At 33.8% G+C, this 12,024-nt stretch overlaps 2 pseudogenes; both read left to right on the forward strand.

Annotated features, from left to right (window-relative positions):
• Positions 1 to 298: 298 nt before the first annotated feature.
• LOC109676457 (olfactory receptor 7D4-like) lies at positions 299 to 1,249 on the forward strand (annotated as a pseudogene).
• A 9,174-nt stretch (positions 1,250 to 10,423) lies between these two features.
• On the forward strand, positions 10,424 to 11,412 carry LOC109676456 (olfactory receptor 7D4-like; annotated as a pseudogene).
• Positions 11,413 to 12,024: the final 612 nt, after the last annotated feature.

Consider the following 12,024-nt stretch of genomic DNA (forward strand, 5'->3'; position numbering starts at 1 on the left):
ATAGTATTAGGATTACCAAAAAAGTTTATGAAAGCTTTTAGTGTCTGGGAGAGTTAGATCAAACAAGAAAATAGTGGAATGCATAGATAGTAAAAGCAAGAGATTTCTTGTAACTGAGGGAATCAGAATAATTATAAAACTTCAAATTGGAAATGGGTTGATACATGTATAAGTAATCAAAGACATTTGCAAACTCAGTAAAGGATGAAGGGTGATATTGAAAACTGATAATTACCTGAAGTGTCAGCTAGTTATTCTTAAAATTTTTTATTTGTCTTTTTCCCACAAAAGATATACCATGTACCTGGAAATTGAAAACCACACACTTGTGTCAGCTTTCACCCTTCTAGGACTCTCAGATAATCCTAAATTTCAGCCACTGTTATTTGTACTGTTCCTATCAACATATCTGATCACTGTGTTTGGAAATCTGCTCATTATCCTTGCCACCATCTTTGATTCCCACCTCCACATCCCCCTGTACTTCTTCCTTTCCAACCTGTCCTTTGTGGACATCTGTTTCATCTCAACAACAGTCCCAAAGATCCTGGTGAACATCCAGACTCAAAACAAAGAGATTTCCTACAGACAGTGCCTCACTTAGGTATACTTTTTAAATACATTTACAGGAATGGATAATTTTCTATTAACTGAATTGGCCTATGACTGCTTTGTGGCCATCTGCTACCCCCTGAACTACACAGTCATCATGAACCCCTGTTTCTGTGTTGTCCTACTTCTGTTGTCTTGGATCATCATGTTCTGTGTCTCCCTCACACACATTCTGCTAATGAATCAATTGAACTTCTCCATAAGCACCGAAATTCCCCATTTCTACTGTGAACAGGCTCAGGTTCTCAAAGTGTCCAGTTCTAATACCAGCATCAATAGCATCTCTCTATATATGATGACTGCCCTGTTAGGTGTGTTTCCCATCAGTGGAATCCACTATTCTTACTTTCAGATTGTCTTCTCCTTAATGAGGATGTCCTCCATTTCAAGCAAGTATAAAGCATTTTCCACCTGTGGGGCTCACCTCAGTGTGGTCTTCTTGTTCTATGGAACAGCACTTTGGGTTTATCTCAGTTCTGCTGTGACCCATTCATCCCAAGACAACATGATTGCCTCAGTGATGTACTCTGTGGTCACTCCCATGCTGAACCCATTCATCTACAGTCTAAGGAACAAGGATGTCAAGGGGGCCCTGGTAAGACTCCTCAGCAAACAGCCTTTTCTTTTTCATGGATAACAAAGCTGAGAATAAAGGGGACATGATGGTCATAAGCCAAATATGAATTTCAATATCCCGAATCATTTGTATTCATTTGACATAGTTTTTATATGTTTTTGTATGTATTTCTCCCAAAATTTCCCTCAGTAATTCCTTTTGGAAAATTTTTCTTCTCTATGATTGTTCAAATATTCCTAGGTTAATAAATAGGGGTATTGCAAATATAAGCGATTGTGCTCCTTCACTCCATTTTAGGAAGTTTGTATGTGCTCAGATAGTGTAAAATGAGGTTGTAATTCTCTTGTTCTGCATGTGGATATCAAATTTCAAAATGCCACTCACTTAAGAGACCATTATGCATTTTAGACATCATTGTGAAAATCAAGAGTCAAGGATTATGGAATGAAACTTGTAAAACTAGAGCAAAATACATACTTCCTCCACTTTTATTCTGTTAGGTATTTTTGTCACAGAGACTTGAAAAATAACTGATGTTATAACTTCTATCACAGGAGTTGAGTTGTTGTTTTAGCTTACATGATTATGCAACTCAGAAGGCTTTGGAACTTGTCTGTGGGATGAATGTGGGATATTTTGGTGATGCAAAGACAACAGGAGTTTCAGAATTCTGTATTTAGAGCTTAATGGGTTATTCTGATGTGAGCTGAGAAACCCATAACACTTAGTGGAATACAGATCAAAAAGAATGTGGTCATAATATTTCAGACTGGAAGGAGAATTCCAACATCAGTTTGAGTAGAGTACAATCCTGATGAATTCTGTAAAACAACTTGTCTACATTTTGTCTTTATCTTGGGGCTGTGTGGGGCTTATCTTTTAATCATGGAGAATGAATTAATGTGCTGGAGGAAATTTCAAAGCAATAACATCATTCAGATATTGCACAATTATTGCTGGCTGCATTTGGTAATATTTACTATGAGAATCAGAAGATTTGAAACAAAACGGGAAGACTTGAATATTTTCATTTTGTGCAGAAAAATCATTGTAAACTTTGGGCTAAAGAACATATTGGTTTTGAAGAGATTAGCACAATTAAAAATGAGTGAACTACTTTATACAGTCAATTAGAAAGATAAATGTGGAACATCTTAGGAATTGACCACACCACACACATCACAGGCTGAAGATAATGAAAGAGTAAACTCATTTGAATGACTTTTCCTTGAGAACAGTACATCTCCTGAGCTACCTGCTTACATGGGGCTACCTAGGAAAATTATTCACCCAGGATTTATTTCAAAATGCTCAGCTCCCCAAGCATTCATAATCCAAAGGAGTTATATTCCAGTGGGCCCTCACTATTAACCAATGGTCAGCTGTCCTTGTCTTTACCTACGTAATACTAGTTTTGCAAACAGGTGGAATGCAAGAGCAGTGAGATCATGGAGGCTTCCACTCACATTTCAAAGGAAATTATGGAAATCTAAGTGATATATGACATTTGAAATACATGAAGGCACTCTCTGAGGAGAAATTCATGAAGCTGTAAAGGGGAGTCTAAACTAAAATGGAGATCTCAGACTACTGGGGATTCCAATGACACGGAATGATTTCATGGAAAGCCATAGGTGTGTATCCAGCCCAAGAGAGTGGTAATGTGTATTGTATCCAGTATGGACATTTGGTTCGGACTGCCCAAGACTATTGGAGCTCATGCAACCATGTGACTCAGAATCCAATCATTTAGCCACAGGATTTAATGGTTTCTCTGTCAGTCTATCTTTGGTCTTGTTTCTTTTTCTTTGGTGTTCTAGGCTTCCTTTTACAATAAGAAAGATGTCTCTGTGGCAGTGTATCTTGGAAATATGTAACATGTGCTTGATTTCACATGGGGCTCACAGCTCAGTCCTTGCTTTGAGTATCACAGGAGTCTTTGAGAAAGAACTTTTTAATGATTTTGGAAATCTTAAGATAATGAGGTCTCTTGTGAGATGAACATGAACCTTTTGGACCTTGAGGGTAGAATGCTATGGTTTGGAAATTAAATGTTCCTACAAAAGACTCATGTATGGAATAGTTGTTCCTGAGTTGACAATATTTTGGTAGCTGCTAGATATTTTGGAAGGTAAACCTTTCCTGATATAAGTTTGTCACTAGGGGCATGTACTTGAGGTATGCTTCTTGTTGCATTTCTCTCTCTCTTTTCCTATCTCTGTCTCTGTCTCTTTGTCTTTCTCTCTGTCTTTCTCCTTCCTGATTACCATGAAGGGAATAACCAGTTTCACATGTTCCAGTTTCTATAATATTTTTCCTCCTTACATGCCCAGAGTGAACCAAGCCATGGACTGTGGAAAACCTCTGAAACTGTAACAGTCCTCCTTTGAAGTAATTTATGTCAGGTATGTTGTCACTGCAATGCAAAGCCTGGAAAACACATCAGTTATAATGAACTTTACATTAATGTAAAAGGATAACCTCTTTAAACATTGACTTTGGAATTAACAATGAAAGACAGGACTGTAAAACAAGTATAGTGTGTGGTGGTTCATGTAGGAATGGGGAGGGTGAATGGAGGAGATGAAGGTGAAGTAATATGGTTGATGGTTTTCATATCCATACATGAAATAGAGTGATGAAACATCTTGCAGTTGCTTTAAGTGGAGAAGGGAGGAGATTGGAGGGGATGTGAATTGTGAAGATTGACCTAACCAATGTACAACATAAGTCTATTCAGAATTGTCACAATGAATTATCCCTGTAAAACAAATATATCCTAACCAAATGGGAAAAATAAAATACTTTACATTAAGCACTATAAAGAGTCACGAGGACATTGCATAATGAAAAGATATGAGTTCAATAAAAAGGCTAAAATGATTTTATATATTTATCAGAAATTAATTGAAGACTTGGATATCTGAAACAACAGGAATGAGAGATAAAGTTGAACACAATGATAGTAAGTTTTTCAACACACCACTCTTACTTTTCTTTTTTCCTTTTTGTTTTTCTCATGGTGTGGAGTTTGAAATCATGGCCAGGTACATGTTAGGCAGGTGCTCAAGCACTTGAACTATCAACACATGTATGGAATTGTTGTTCCCCAATTGAGAAAACAGAAGATGTCATGATGAACATATAATCTAGAAAAATGTCAGTCAGGAAATATTGGTTTTAAACTACACTTTGGGCCAAACACACTAGACAGAGTAATAGAGAAGGTTCTCTTCAAGGGCTACAAAATACATGATTTCTCAGTAGCATATGCAAAATTCTGTAGAATATACCATAGTTTAGGCAACAAAATTAGTCTTAACAAATTTTAAAAAATTGAAAAATTAAATAACTTTTCTGAACACCATGACATAACACTAGAAAATATCAGTAGTAAAGTTTGAAAATTCTCAAATAGTTTAATTTAATTAAAAAGGTCCAGAACAACGAATAAAACAATGAAGAAATTTAACAGCATAGTAGAAAATTTATTAAGAATAAAATGAAAATAATACATGTGTAAAACCAGGGGATCCAGCAAATTAATGTCCCAGAGGGTTTTTATAGCAATAAATAACTGCATCAGAAAAGAAATGAAATAAACAACCTAATAAACTCTTAAAAATCTGGAGAAATAAAATGGGTGGATATGAAACAATAACTAACAGAATGAAGTAAACAATAAATATCAGAGCAGAAATACATGAGATAGACTCTAGAAATATATAATATCAATGAAATACAGGAAGAGTTTTTAAACAGATGAGTAAAACTGATGACCAATTAACGAGACCAATAAATAACTGAGGATAATCACTTAAAACTAGAACTGAAGAAGGATAAATCATATTTGATGCTTAATACATGCAAAGGTTTTATAGAAAATACTAAGAACATTTATTACCAGAAATCAGAAAACCTAGAAGAAATGAAAAATTCCTTGAAACCAGTAAGAATGCCTTATGATGAAAATATTCAATAATTCCCTGATGTAAAAGTATGCTACATAGCTAAAATTATTCAAGTGACTACTGGCATTAAAGAGATACAATAAATCAATAGAAATGAATCCCCAAAATAAAGTCCATGCAGACATAGCTGACTGATTTTTGACAAACTTGCTATTCATGTATAATTCAAAATTGCACTTTCTTTAAAAACCTATAATGTAAAATGGGATATCCACATATAAATAAAGAAAATTAGACAACAGTTGAATAGCTTAGAAGAAATAGCAATGCAAAAATAGACTAATGTTTTATAAGGACTAGCTGAATGTATAAAACATAGAGGGGAAATTCTATACCATTAATCTGGGAAATGAGTTTTGGATATGAATTCTACATGATTGGCCACAAAAAGTAGATATGATTACATCAAACTATAATGTTATGCAAAATAGAGAAGAAAATAACCAGCACACTGACTAGAATACCTACACAATTGCAGGTATAGTTTCTAAAGTATAAATCAGATATGGAATTCATATCCAAAATATATAAAACAAAAAATTAATGGTAAGAAAACATGATCAACTAAAAACTGGACAAAACCCTAAAATGATACTTCTTAAAAGCAGAAGACATACAAATGGCCAAGAGGAATATGAAATTTTTCTTACTATCATTAGGAATTAGACAAATGGAAACCAAAACCACTATGAGATATCAAATGGCATATATTAGAACAGCTATTATCAACAAACAAAAGATATTTTTTCACAATAAAATACTTTCACATTGTTGGGGAATATAAGTTGGTAAAACTTGCTTAGAAATAGCTAAAACTTCCCTGAAAAATTGAAGAATTACCATATGAATCCATAATCATAATATGTACTCAATATCCAAGTGAACATTATATTCAAAAGATATTTACTCTCACTTATTTTGTAGCACTATTCACAACAGACAAGATATGGAATCCATTAAAGCCTTTATCAGCTGGTGAGTTGATAAATAAAATGTGAGAAAACCTGAAGTACCCTATGGGCAAAAACAGAAGGAAATATGGTTTAAAGTCTGATTGGCTTTGGCAAAGATTATGTTAATTAAAATAAAATAGGTGCATATAAATAACTATCACATGATCTCACTCATGAGAGTTTATAAAAAATCTGACTACATAGAAATGCAAAACCCAACAGTCATTAAAAAAGAAATTACAGGTGGATGAAGATGTTGGGTTAATGTTGGACAAAGAATACATAATTCAGTTCAGACAGGAGGAATAAATTTGTAATATCTATTACAGTTAGTGAATATTATATGCCTGAAAAATATTGAAGTGGTGTGAATAAAAATCACCAAAAATGGTAGCAAATGATGTGATTTATAAAATATTTTAATATTTAAATATTGCATAATATAAAAACATCTAGATAGCATTTTTCACAACTCATAGGTAAAACTTTATATGTTGATTTAAGTGAATAGAGGCACAAATATATAAACTTGGAAAAATACGAATGCTGAAGAAAATCGAAAGAGTAGGGGCCATATTCTTCCCTAAATACATGACCCAACATTACTTCTAAAATCTCCAAAGATGGTTAATCAGGGCCATAGCATAGTAATGGTTCTTGTGATTCCTGCAGATGTTAACATTTTAAGCCAACTAAAAACAGTTTGCCCTTAGAGGAAATAAGTATGTCTCTTCCTGCCACTGACTACATACACATAAAACTAATTGAAAATTTTCCACTCTGCTACCTTCTTTTTTACCCAAGGGTGATGAATTGTTTTGAAAAAACAAAATGATGTATTTAATTATGTTTTCTGAGAATTCAAACCTAGCAACAGTAGAGGATTTTATAGTGTTCCTAGTTTCTTTCCATCGTACTTTAGTGAGCTCAACCTTTGTGGAAACACAAGTGGACTTCCTGAGGGCAGATGCTGGAGAAGAGAAAACTTCAATGACTATCATAGATAGAATCAGTTTTTTCCTGTGAATGCTGAAGGAGGAAGAAGACAAAAGAGACAGAAGCTGGATACTGGACTTAAATAAAAATAATGTGAATAGGAATTTTTACATTTTTTTTGTTTATAAAGCTGAACTCTCTGTATTTTGAAACACTTTGTTTTCCAATGAGATCAGATTTTTTAGGTATTCCTGTTTTCTTCTCTCACTCTTTGCATCCTCATACTTTCTAGTAAGAATTACTAACTAGTGATTCTCCAATTCCTGTCTACTATTTTCAGTAAATTGTGGACTCCTCTTGGTGATCCTGTATCCCAGTATTTCCCTTTTTTGGTGGCACTGAGGTTTGAACCTAGGGCCTTGTATTTGTGAGGCATGGGCTCTTACCACTTGAGACATTCTGCCAGCCCATGACTTCTGATGACTTTTTTCAATATTGTGTCTCACAAACTATTTGGCTAGTGCTGGTTTCAAACTGTGATCCTCCTGATGTCTGCTTCCTGAGTAGCTAGGGTTACAGATGTGAGCCCCTGGCACCTGTTTAACAAATTATTTCTTTCTTGCATGATCACTAATATATGAGGCAGTATCTATTGTGTTCCAAATTGGATTGGATACTTTATATTTATATCCCTTAATGATTTTCTGACATATTTGACTCACTCTAATCTCTAATTAGTTCTGTTTTGTTGTAGTTACAATTTATCCTTAAGGTTCACATATAACTACAACTAGTTCATTTATTTTTGATGTATCTTACACGGTCTGAATTAATTTTCTCATATTACCAAGTCTTTTAATTTATTGTTCATTTATTTAAATATTCATTCATTCATTTATTGATGCAGTGTTGGCACTGAATCCAGCCCTTTCACACAGTAGGTAAACACTCTACAGTAGAATACATTCTCAGCCTAACCATTTTAAACATTCAGGAAAATATTAAATAATTCAAGCTGCAGTTTGTTAACTTTAGATAAAGACAATTATGATTTAATGTAACATCTCCTATTGGATGTAATTTGGAAACAAATACACATTCTTTTGTTAGTCATTTCTCTTTAATTTTTCATTGAGTGAGTTCTCACCTTTGGTTTCTACCCAGAGTGATGTCTGTTAAATTTTTGTCAGATGCATTTTATAACTCATATTTACAGCTATGATTTTGCTTCAGCAACCCAGTTTTTGATGAATTATTTTAACAAGCATATTTGTTTTAAACCAGTTTCTATTTACATAATGGTATTACTTGTTGATGCCATATAATGATTTTAAGATGAACACGACTCTATTTTGTTTATCTTTTTCAAATCTGTCCTTCATTTAGGCATATGATAATTTAGTGAGTTTCCTCTGTTTTGTTAGGCCTCAGAATCTATTATATAACCAATATTTGTGTTTGGTCAGCATGTACAATCTGACAGGTACAACATGTAATTCTATGACAAAGCAAATAACCAGACAAAACTGTCAAAACATCTGATCCACAAATTAGCATGAATTCATTAATGTGAGAACAACAGCATGCAAGACCATATGTAGTTCTAATATGGCAGTTACATACTCTCTCCTTCCTGACCCTCATTCTCTGCTTTAGGTCATGCTAGTCTTTCAAATCTTCTCCTTTACAACTCTCTCTCTGAAGAATCACACATCCTGTTCTCTGAATGTAGAATATTTTGTAATTTCTTATTTATGTTTAATAACTATATTCCACTATTCCTTTTTCTACTTAGGCATTCCTGTTTCAATCAATTCACTGATTCCCCCACAAAGGTCATCAATGATTTTTTTTCTCTTTTGAATCAATGTTTATTCTTTATGCATTCATAATGCTGAAGTTTTCTGTTATTGAATGTGAAAATTCATTTTTCAATCTTAAATTAGCATTTTACAACTTCTAGATTAACAATTGTAGTATTTTAAATACTCTAATTAAAAGCATCAATTTTGTATTTAAAACTGTACTCATTTTAATACAACACATTGTTTTAATACAACACATCCTTATTCAAGAACACGGAAACATGAGCACACACAATCATGACTGCCTGTATGTATTTTAATGATGGTGCACTTCTTCTCTTCTTATCCATGTATTATGCATGTTTTTTCCTCATCTGAATAAATTTTACCTAGCAGGAAATATTTAAAAGCAGCCTTAGATATGCTCATTAAAAGACTTGTTGAATAGCAGCTAAATAGGTAACAGACCTATTGTAATTATATTGAAGAGTTTAAAATTCATTATGGCTAACCAAGTTTGAGAGATAAGTTGCTTAAAAATAAACATACTGATTAAGTTTCCTGAGATATTAATAACAGGAGATCATATTGGCGAAATTCTCATTGTATGTCATAAAAACCACAGTAGAAAACTTGCAACATCTTATTTGATTTTGCTCTTCAATCCTGCCCATCATGGAGTGAATACATGTAAATATTATTTGTGGTGAAGAGACAAATAACTTTCTGAAGGTCACAACTATCATGTGCTTGTAGAAGAAAACTCAGTGCTCAATTTTTAGATCAGTGTTTTTATACTTCACTGGAAGACTTATATATTGACAATATTGTGAAGGAGATTTTAAACATCATTAATAATTCTATGAGAATTTTCCTGTACTGAGATTTCTACTGAATAAAAAGGCATTGTAAACCTCCAAAATAAGATAAACTTATCACTACATCAACAGAACAAGAACAAAAAAAAACCCATGAGAAATATGATATCACTATGAAGAGGAAATCACAGACTAATATTTTTTAAATTAAAAGTCAGTGCTTAGAGTTATAACATGCAGAAGAACAGACATTACCAAGAAAATAAAATGAAATGGCTCCAATTATTTTGGATGGTTCATATAAAACTTATTTCATGTCCCATAGATTTAAAAAGGAAAATTAAAAATAATTTGCCACTGATCAAAGAGAAAATTTTATGGTACCATTAAAAAGTTTGATCAATATTGCAAATGTACTCCCAGTACAACAATAATAAACAGTCTGATTGAATGTACATTTAAAAATAGAAAGGAGAATGGTGGAGGTGGTGATTTCAAGTATGATATATTAGATGTATTGTAAGAAGTTTTGTAAATACCACAATGTACCCTCACCCACAACAACACAAAAAGGAATAAATGAAATAGAAAGGTGTAGACTCGTTAAATACATCATAATCATTGGCAAAATGTAAAAGAGGGTGGCAGATAGTTATCTTAGGACAATATTATAAAGTTATAACTAACTGAACTTCCAGTTTAATTTTCACTGAATGTTGTTTTTCTTCCTTCCCAAGAGATATCCAGCTTCATGGAAACCAGGAACTATACAGCATCATCACAATTCTTACTCCTGGGCTTCACATATGATCCTGAATTGCAGCCCATTCTCTTTGAGCTCTTCCTTTCCATGTATCTGGTCACCATGCTTGGAAATCTCCTCATCATACCGGCCACCATCTCAGATTCCCGTTTCCACAACTCCATGTACTTTTTCCTCTGCAATCTGTCCTCCATTGACATCTGCTTCATCTCATCCACAGTTCCACAGATTCTTGTGTACATCCAGGCCCAAAAAAAGGACATATCCTACACAGATTGCATTACACAGGTATATTTTTAAAATACATTTGCTGGAATGGATAATCTCACACTGGCAGTCATGCCTATGATTGTTTTGTGGCCATTTGTCACCCCCTGAATTACACTGTAATCATGAATCCTTGGTTCTGTGGTCTCCTGGTTCTTCTTTCTTGGATCATTATGTTGTTAGTTTCCCTCATTCATGTTTTATTAATGAAAAAATTGACTTTCCCTATAGATACTGAAATCCCCCATTTATTCTGCGAACTTGCACAGGTTCTCAAGGTGGCCCACTCTGATATTTTCATCAGTAACATCTTTCTGTATGTGGTGGCTGCCCTGGTGGTTATTTTTCCTGTCACTGGTATCCTGGTTTCTTACTTTCAGATTGTCTGTACTTTAGTGAGAATGTCCTCAATTGCAAGCAAGAATAAAGCATTTTCCATTTGTGGTTCTCACATTTGTGTTGTCTCCTTATTCTACGGAACAGCATTTGGTGCTTACTTCAGTTCTGATGTAACTCACTCGTCCCAGAGAAGCACTATTGCCTCAGTGATGTACACCGTGGTCACCCCCATGCTGAACCCCTTCATATACAGTGTGAGGAACAAGGATGCGAAGGGGGCCCTGGGAAGACTCCTCAGCAGAGCAGTCTCTTGTCCGTCATGGATCACTGAACTCAGAGCTAAGTCAGCTGTATGGTCCCTAAGGCAATGATGTGAATTTCAAAATTCTAGTATTTACCTTTCTGAAACACATGATTAATCTCTTCCATATCCTACATTTTTTCTATATATTTTGCAATTTATTCCTCCCATGGCATGATATCAGTCATTCCTTTAATATTTTCTTTTATTGATTGTCCATGAAGTTCCAATTTTGGTAGATGTTCTTACAAGCATCCCAGAGATTTTCAACATGACATATATAACTTATATCAATGATGACATAGTTTTCTAGAATTTATTGTAGAGCACCCTCCTTTTCTTAATAGATCTATGAAGTCAGAAAGTAATAGACTATTGACTGTAAGGCTATTGTGAATTTCAAATATGCTAGCTCTTTTGCCTTCCTACTACACATTTAATTTTCTATTTATGAAGACTCTGGTTCCATTTACTTAATATTTATTTCTCCCTATAAATTCCTTTGGTGAAATGTTTTAAATTTTTCCTTAACTAAACATGGTATATTACATTCTAGTGGAATAAGTTTTCTGATGTGACTTTGTGTGATCTTAAACATGATGTAAATTGTATGAATTGCTGAGGTGGCTTTCTCAGAATATATTGTTGAATGTTAAAACTCATCATCTTAATTTAAATATTT

Source organism: Castor canadensis, chromosome 14 (genome assembly GCF_047511655.1).
Source record: "Castor canadensis chromosome 14, mCasCan1.hap1v2, whole genome shotgun sequence".
NCBI lineage: Eukaryota > Metazoa > Chordata > Mammalia > Rodentia > Castoridae > Castor > Castor canadensis.